The sequence below is a fragment of the Euprymna scolopes genome, chromosome 16 (assembly GCF_053919585.1).
Source record: "Euprymna scolopes isolate OS-2025 chromosome 16, ASM5391958v1, whole genome shotgun sequence".
Lineage (NCBI taxonomy): Eukaryota > Metazoa > Mollusca > Cephalopoda > Sepiida > Sepiolidae > Euprymna > Euprymna scolopes.
In genome coordinates, this window is record NC_136497.1 from 124290358 (window position 1) to 124300498 (window position 10141).

Sequence of the window (10141 nt, forward strand, 5' to 3'; positions counted from 1 at the left end):
ATTGTCATCATCCGCCGCATCAGCCGTTGAGGTCTTTTGGATCACTCTTTGTCTGGAACCTCCCCTTCAACCTTACCGCCATGGGTGGCCCTACCAGGAGCCTAGGCTCCGGACGGCATCGCTCTAAGGTTCATCGGAACACACAAGGTTCTCCACCACGACAAGGTGGCGATCCTGTTCTCCATCTTCATTACTGCTATCCTCCATCTTACAGACAAACATCTTCCCCATGGAATTCGGATTATGTACAGAACCGACGGCCGACTTTTTAACATCAACAGATTTAGGGCCAAAGGTCGAACGAACACCATATCCATTATGGAGCTACAGTATGCAGACGATAACGCCCTTGTATCTCTCTCAGAAGAGGACCTACAGTGTACACTGGTTGCCTTCACGAGGGCGTACAAACAGCTAGGACTAACAATTAATATAAAAAAAACCCAAATCCTCCATCAATCACCACCAAACAGTACTCCAGTCTCACCCCCAAACATCTCCATTGACAACGCAAGACTGGAAAATGTGGACCACTTCCCATACCTAGGCAGCATCCTATCATCAAAAGCCAACATAGATGATGAAATACAACACCGTCTCAGCTGTGCCAGTGGGGCTTTCTCAAGGCTAAGGAAGAGAGTATTTGAGAACCGTGACCTTCTGGCAAAGACCAAAATCATGGTATATAAAGCTGTCTTGCTGCCCACTCTTCTCTATGGATCGGAGACCTGGACCACATACAGGAGGCACGTAAAAACCCTGGAGACGTACCACCAAAGATGCCTCCGAAAAATCCTCAGAATTAGTTGGAAGGACCGACGCACCAACACCAGCGTCCTGAGTGAGGCTGACATTCCCACTATCACCGCTACTGTTGCTCAACGCCAGCTCAGATGGACTGGTCATGTTGTCCGAATGCCGGATCTCCGCCTCCCAAAACAGATTTTCTACTCTCAGCTTGTTGAGGGAAAGCGTGCCCAGGGTGGCCAAAAGATGAGGTATAAGGACAACATCAAAGCAAATCTAAAGCGGTTTCACATGGACCTTGAGACATGGGAGGACGTGGCTGGGAGCAGGTTGGCATGGAGGAGCGCTGTCCACAAAGGTGCTGCGCTTTATAGTAGTGACCTAAATAAAGCTGCTGAGGATAGGCGCAAGCACAGAAAGGACAGATTATTAACCAGACACACCCAACCCTACCCCACCACCACTACCTTTATCTGCCCAAATTGCACAAGACAAATTGGGTCTAGGATTGGGCTCTATGCTCACCTGAGGACCCACAGAAGCCACAACGGAGGACAGTCTTACTCGGACACGAGTGACCGCCGATGATGGTGTGTGTGTGTGTGTGTGGTAGCACGTCATTATTTAAGAACCTCTGATTGAGATTCATTTTTTCCGATTTTTCGTGGATATATTTGCATTCACCCATTGGCATGTTGTACAGAACGGCACTCTAGGTTGTTATTCAGCCATATTCTGTTAAATTACTTTCTATCGGTAAATGATATATATATATGGAATTTTCGAAATAAAGACGAAACGTTGATTAACACATAATACGGTTTGTTCCTTTTTTATTATATTTATTTTATTTTTTTATTTATTTATTTCGTCGGAATACTATTTCCATTATTTTTATCACACACACACACACACACACACACACCCACACACACCACACACACACACACACATATATATATATATATATATAGGCCCTGTCGGTGGGGCATTAGAAAATGCCGACTGCCCCCCTGCAGAGGGTAAAAGTCCCTCAATGGGGGTCCTGGATATGACCATAACTATATCCAGTGGTGAGGCCCCAGCTTGTGGGCTTTGGAAAGTGTGGAGTCACCTTTTCATTACCATTGCTCCCAGGTCATCTCTGACCCGGAGTGGTAGTACCTGTTAGGGTCCCAACTATGGGTTAAATAGACACCGACGTGAAAAAACAAATATAGTCTATTAAAAAACATTCTTAAATCTTGGGATTCGGCATTAAATAACCCGAAAAGGGTTTATATGCTGTAAAACAAAAACAACCAATATATATATATATATATATATATATATATATATATATATATATATATATATAATACAAGGTGTATATTTTCCAGAAGTAATCAATCAAGTTTCACACGGTAAATCAAAAAGTGTTAAATACTGAGGAAGGACAAGGTGCACTTTCTATTTGTTTTTACATAAGCAATAATTTGTCGCTATACATTCATGAGAATGTTTTGGTCAGTTGGTTACTGGTAACTTCAGGCGATACAGCTTATACGAGAGTTAAGTTTGTAATGGAAATGTCTCAGGTCTTTCGTATCATAGGGAGTTATCATCAGGAGGTGCTCTCACATGTTCTATAGACTTTTATTTAATTCCTTTTTTATATATATTTAACAACATAGTGTAATATAATAGTTCTTAAATTTCCAAAGATCAAGGTTTTTCAGTAGGTAATGTATTGCTTTCGGTTGCTACTAACATATATATATAATTTTAAGAATAAGTTTGTTTTAAAAGACTTTTTAAAGACCATGACAAGCTGGCCTTATTGCTATCATACTTGAGTCACTGTCATTAGGTGTTGGTTTTGATTTCAGCTCCCGTATTTCTTAACTTGCAAGAAGTAAACTAGTTAGAAAAACACATAATACTCGCAAGCACATGTCTCAGTTTCTGAGTACTTAAAATGTAATATTTGTGCGTATTTTACGACCTGGCAACGCCGTTCGGCCTTCTAGTAATCTTATATTTTTACACAAAAATTAACCCACCCAGAAACTAGTGTATCGTCGGTACGAACATAACAAAGATAGAACCGTTTTCTTGTTAGTTGTTCAAGTCCCGACACGTCAAAATAGACTCGTCCTTAGTGTGATGTCACTCTTTCAATTCACATAAATTCTCTAATACTGATCCTCCCAACACAACAATCTTAATCGGTTTTAAGGCTTGCTCGCTGGAAACCGTTTTGTCTTATCACGAGCATACAAGGAATTGTTGCCAACGATTAAAAGTCGGCTGTCTTCAAATCGATAAATTACGTACTTGGGCAGAAAAGATTATTTTTTGATGCGTCCACAGATTCGGGAAAAATGTCCCGTCTGTTGGACTGCCAGTAAAGGTTGTCTGTTAAGCTTAGATTTCGTGGAATATTAATCAACCCTTTGACACTTTCTACATAAATATTTATAACTAATGGATAATATTTTCTATTTCACCCAGGCAACGTTGGAACAAGGGCCCTGCTAGTTGTTTATACTACTTAGCCTTGAATGGAGAACTGATATCGAATCCAATTTTTATGTTTTGAGAATCAAGAACAATCTTTCTGCAAAGAACGCTCCGAATTGTTAAAGAAGCGTTGGTATCAGGAGTCCATGTTTATGTACTGCCACATATGAGATGGTGTGCACTATCAACCAAGCTCCAACCTCCGCCCCATCGCCGCAGTGTCGATCCATGTTCCCACTTTACAAGTATTTTAATCGAATGTGCTCTGATGAACTAATCGATATTGTGTCCCCTCGATGTACATACTCCCAACTAAGCCTATAAACAATACCATTCCACCTGTTCGTAATTGAAGCCCTTATGCAAAAAGTTTTCAAAATGATCACCTAAAAAGAATTTTTTCATCGTAATCTTCTAAAAGGGTGGAATCTTAGTTTTTAGAGAGGTAGTGGCAAATTGAAGCTAAAGGTCTTAATCTACACATTATCTATACGCCAATTCGCTTCGACGGTTATCATCCTGGACACCCCCCAAAAATAAAAATGGAATATTCTCAATCGCAGCTACCGTTTATTGTACTGAATTCTATTAGTATAAAAATGATATATTCTAAAATACCTAATGAAAAATTATTTCAAATCGATAAAATATCTCCAGCCACTGTCTAGTGGATGTAGATCACAATACTAATAAATTATTTATCGCTAGCCAGTGTATGGTGGGTTCAGGTTACAATATTTATAAGTTAGTTATCGCCGATATCTATATGGTGTGTGCAGGTCACAATACTAATAATTTAATCATCGCCAGCCAGTGTCTAGTTATTATTATTATTATTATTATTATTATTATTATTACTTATTTCCAATGATCCTTAAGGTGTATTTTTTGAACTTAGAGAAACTTTATATAAAACTTGGGTACCAACTTTCATCATCATCATCATTATTATTATTATTATTAGTAGTAGTAGTAGTCGTAGTAGTAGTAGTAGCAGTAGTATTTCTTATTTTACTGTAAAATAGAAGACATATTACAATCTAATAACTGATCAAATCTTAATAATTTGGATAAGAAATATATACATTCTTGAACAGAGAAAAGTCTAATATATAAACGGCTATATTTTTGGCTATCTCCATATTTTAAACCTCTATCTCCTTCGAAACTAAAAGTCGCAAACGGAACTAGAGGCCTCGAATGATTTGATTTTTTACGGGCCGTTCTTTTATGCGTCTTAAGCCGGTTAAAACAATTTTAAATGTTTAAACTAATTTTAAAGGGTTAAAAATGAGTAAATTTTTTTGTTAAAATCGTTATACATTTTGTACATTAATTTTAGTTTATTTTTTAACTTGTAATTCTTGAAAACTTCGTATGCGTGTAATGTTGGTACACTGGTAACGTCACAAACTTTCAATGTTACAGTTTTGCTTTTTGTTTTGTCTCTAGCTTACGACACTCCGAATACCTTTTTGTTACTTTTGCAATCATAACTATAATAATACAGGGTGTTTCAAAAGTCTTGGGAACATAACGATTTTTAATAACTCAAAAACTATTAGGAGTTGAAAAATGAAATTGGTACCGTTGGAAAGGTTAAAGTTTCAAGTTTTGTGGGGAATCTTCAAAGTTGCTCAATATGAGCACCATTCGGCACACGGCAGACATCTAGTCGATAGTCCATTTCCTGCCAAACGCGTTCCAAACAAGCCGGTCATCAAAGCCGTTATCTTCCAACTTCTCTTGCATTGCAATGCAAAAGTCACGGCGAAGTGGCTTATCAGTGTCCTTCAACTTTTGGACCAACTTGAGCTTGTAAGGTACCATTTGCAGTCGTTTCCTTAAGACACGCCAGACAGTTGCTGGAGCAAGCTGAAGTTCCCTGTTGGCTCTTCTCACTGATTTACGTGGGCTCCGCTGAAAGGCTGTCCGAACTTGCTCAACTGCATCTTCTGAAGTTGAAGGGCGACCTGTTCGCTTACTTGGGCACAAACACCCATCTTTCACAAATTTAGCATGCCATCTGACAATGGATTTCCTTTCAGGGGCTTCTTTTTTAAATTTCCTGCGAAATGCACGCTGAACACATGTCCACGATTCAGTCTTTGCAAATTGGAAGACGCAAGATGCCTTGTCTTGTTAAGAGAACGCTATTACTGCACCTGGAAAGATGAGACGAACGTCATTAGTATGACCAAAAACTTGATTAAGCAAGCTTTAAAATGGCACCAGTTTCATTTTTCTACCTGGAATAGTTCATGAGATATACGCATTTGTAATGTTCCCAAGACTTTTGAAACACCCTGTATGTAGAGGATCTGGACAAATTATAATATATTTAGCGTATTCTACGCCGGGGAAAAGCCGCGCCCCCCACTCGTTGTTTCCTCAATAGTAACCCTATTATTTCGAGAATTATTTTATTATGAGAAGAAGGTTTTTGTAAACTATTGTCCTTCTATACAGCCTCGTGTTTTCACCTCAACGACTATTTTTCATTATGAAAATTTCAAATCATGTGAACAACGAAGTTTTCAGCCATACATTTTTTTTAAACAAACATTTTAAAAAAAATATAAATCTACATGTATCTCAAAACTTTCCATCAATTCTTTTATTCTTGCTAAGTGGTGTTCAATTAGGTTATAAAAGATTAGCTTATATACGGTAGTAACATTACTACGTTCTTTCGCATCGCATGTCTACTGATGCAATTCTCTACCTGTATAAGCGCTAAGTACGTCATGGCTTCGAGTACTGTTGCCACATCTGGGCTAGAGTTGCTAGAAGTACGTCATCTTGCTTTGTCAAGATTCAAAATAGACTTCGTAACCCAATAGGTAATTCTCTTTTCTTTCTGCGACCTCTTTCCCACAGAAGAGTCGTTGCAAGTCTGTCTCAGCTTTATCGTTATTTTCAGGGCAAGTGCCCGTCTGATCCTAAATCTTTGTTTCTCCTTATACAGCTTTCACTAAAAACACTCGTCTATCTAAAACCACTAAACATAATTTCCACCACTGTTTATCTTTGCCTAAACAAAAACATAGATTCCATGAACAAAACTTCTTTCTTAGAACTGCACGCCTGTGAAACCTTCTTTCGTTTTCCTGCTTTCCAGCTGACTTCAACAACGTGGTCTTCAAGTCCAATGTAAACATGTTCTTGATGAGCCGTCCGTTAAGTAATCTAATTTGCCAAATATAAAATAGTGATCTATTTCACTATTTTTAGCAGGTCGCACTCTCCATATTATTTAAAAATTCTAGAGACTATTTATATTAAGTCGATGAGACCTTCTCTTTGCAAGCAAAAAGAAAATCTTCTCGGACTTAATTTGGTCTCTATGTAATTTTGTTTCCCCTGTTTATTTTTGATATTTTTTCTCTCCTTTTCCTTGCCATATTCATGACTATATTTATTTATTTTTTTTTAATCGTATTGTCCTCGATTTGGCTCTGTTGAGCGAGGATTGAAACCGGGTTACCTGGCCTTTTATTTTCATTTTTTATTTTTTAAATAATCATTATGCATATTGGTCTACATGTAGCCATCATTAAATTCTGTACCCCTCGAAAGATTTTCAAATATATATATATATATATATATGATTCTAAAACTAAATTCAACTTGCTTGCTTGGGCGTTTAAACCGTCCATCCTGTTTCTGACTTCCGGTTTCAAAAAATTCGTATGCTTACCTATTTCATTGCCGCATTGTTATGTCCGATATTACAAGCCAGTGCTGCTATTCAAAGCATACAAAATATCAACAAGAGCTTTATATTTGAACTAATTTTAACGTATTTTCCTAACAAATAAATGTAATTTATACCCGTGGAGATAAAAAAAAATCCAACTGATTTAAATATAAAAATACAGTGTATAACTATACTCATATTTATAACTCTATTTATTGCTTTTAATAGCGCTCCCGTGGATTCGGATGATTTTTTTACAAGCCTTGCTTAGAAAACATTTTTCCATCAAGGAGGACGAGGTAGAAACTTGGTTTTAGTAGTGCTTTTAGTAGGGCTTCCTTAATTTTAATTAGTACTTCAAGTCGTGCTCTGGGGGCTTCCTGAGTTTTATTTTTTTCACTCATCTCTTAAAAAAATGTTTTCTCAAAACAATAAAAGACAATATAATCGCCAAAATACTTTTTATTTTGAACATTTTTCATCTTAATATTTAAGGGTCAACGAGTAGATTAGTACTATTTAAAAAATAACGTGGATCCTTAAATGCAAAAATACCTTTTAAAAAGTCGTAAATAAATAAATAAAAAATAATGATGTGAGGGAAGACCGAAGTTTTCTCAAAGTTAAACGTAACAAACAAAAGATAACAAAATAAAATTAATGGCGGGAGCAGTAAATCCGATCTGAAAATGGGGGATCGATTTACTGGAACGTTTTATGTGAAACTGGACATCCTTTCAAATCTTTAAACATTGCTTTTTTTTTTCAATTTTTTTTATAATCCGGTTGCTTAGTGTCCAATAATCCGCAGAAATTGTTGAAAAAAGAAGCCAAGGAAAAAAATTGTAAGGGTATTAATTATTTAAGTGTTCAATTGTTCATATATTTTCAAAATATTTTCGTCACCCAACTTGTGCATGATTAAAACTTAAACTTTATTTTAAAAAAAAACTACGTTTTTCGTGTCTGAAATTATTTATTTACGATTATTTTATTTTGATATTTCATTATATATTTCATTTCTGATGTAAATAAAAATGCTACTTGCTCAATTTACGTATTAAAAAATATTTGGGTGTGTTTACGACCTACATCAGCGTAAATTACCTCCTAAAAGAAATCAAATTATTCTTTTCTTGGCGAATATGTTTCAATGACATTCAAAGATAATATTAAAGAGAGATTTTTTTTGGATAATTAAAATTTAACATTTTAGTGTGGTGATCACGTTCCTATATAAATTATACGTAAAATGAGACCTCATTTCTTAGCAGAGTAATGAGCCATGTAATGGTAGACTTTTTGTTTTCAAGTTTGTTTGCGGGGTGGGAGCAGAAAGGATTGGGGATAGGGGTCATAAGAAGGGATGACGTATGTATTTATATTGTTGTTTATGTTAGTATTAGAAAGTCTTAGTGTTTTATCGAGAGGTTGTCTTAGGAGAGTCTTGTATTGAGTGTTTATATGTCTTAAGATATTCATGTTGCAAGAGAGCGAGACATTGGTGAGATATTTTATGACCGGTCCATGATTTCGCTTGAGAAATTCAAAGTTTCTTTACATGATTATTTCTAAACCCCTCTCATTTCTAGAGGGTGTCTTGATTCAAACGGAGAATCGGTCTGAACCTCTCTGCTTCTCTCAGACTCTTCTCCCAGACTCTCAGACTGCATCTAAAACTCTACCTATATTGAGAACTCGTCACGTCATCGCATGATTAAACATGTGCTCATAAAGCACGTTCGATGACATGCGTCACGTTGCCAAATTTGACATGACCTATTTTTCAAATAACATATTTTTCAAATAACATTTTTACAAAATGTGTTGACAATTTCAATTGACGATTGAATTCCTTAACAGAAAAAAAAATTAAGTATTACATTCCTTTTCCATATACAGATATGTAAGCTAAACAATTGCAATTCCTTATTGCAGGTGAGGGTCATAAGTTCCAAACATTTTAAAAATACGTAGAAACACTTCAAAACACGTGTGGAGGGTACTTTTAATTTTAAAACAAATTTATCTTTGAAAAGGTCTCACCGTCAAATATTACTTAATCGGATAATTATTATTTCCTGATATTTTAAGACTGTTAACACATACACAAAACAAGGGTGGACTTGTACATTTAATCCTTGTATTTTACTTAATTTTCGTTTTATATCAAATTTTCAACGGATTACACCCTTTTTATGTAAAGGATGTTTCATTTAATAGGAGGGCAATGATATTAAGGCCTTAATTACCTGTATTATTTTCACTGGTCGCAATGTTTGTGTTCGTGCGCGCGTGCAATCAACTTTTTGCGTTTATACATTAATTCGCTATTTATAGCGTTAAAATATGTAAACGAAGAAATGATTTGCGGCGATTTGAAGTGGTATCTCCTATTTCGTCGTAAATTGAACTCATTATTAAGAAATTATTTATACACCCATTCCGTATACTCATGTCGTAAATTGAACGCATTAATAAGAAATTATTCATACATTTATTCTGTATACTCAGTATTCCACAGTTAGCTATAATATACTGACCCAACAGGTCAGGTGTAGGCAAGTATATATATATATATATATATATATATATATATATATATATATATATATATATGTATATATATTGTTTTACTACTGTTTTATCTGTTTAGTTAATAATATATATATATATATATATTTGCTCTGCAATAGTAATGAGCACCTTCTCCAAGTTTTTACTGTTTACCAGTTTAATATATATATATATATATATATATATATATATGTGTGTCACATTGTGTATATGAGTTCCTTCATTATAGCTATCAAAGCGGTTGAGCCTATCTTTTGCAAATTTCACACGAAGGTAATTAATATGTCTGATAGTGTTCCTAGATAGGTTTTCTACAGAAATGCATCCGATAAGTATCGAAAATCGAAAGAATCCGACTCTAAAAATAGTCTATCGTTCTCATAGATATAAAAGAATAATTTCCACAGATAATATTTTACGTTATACGCTTTAAGGGTAATAATAAAATCTCAATAAATAATTTTCTTGTAAAAAAAAAAGAACTGATTTGTTGACATCTGGGGATATAGCTCAGTTGTTGAGCATTCGACTACTAATTAAATGATCCTCTATTAACGCTTGAGTTTTCTAACTATTTTATTAAATATCTTCATAAAACTAAACATTAATCAGAAG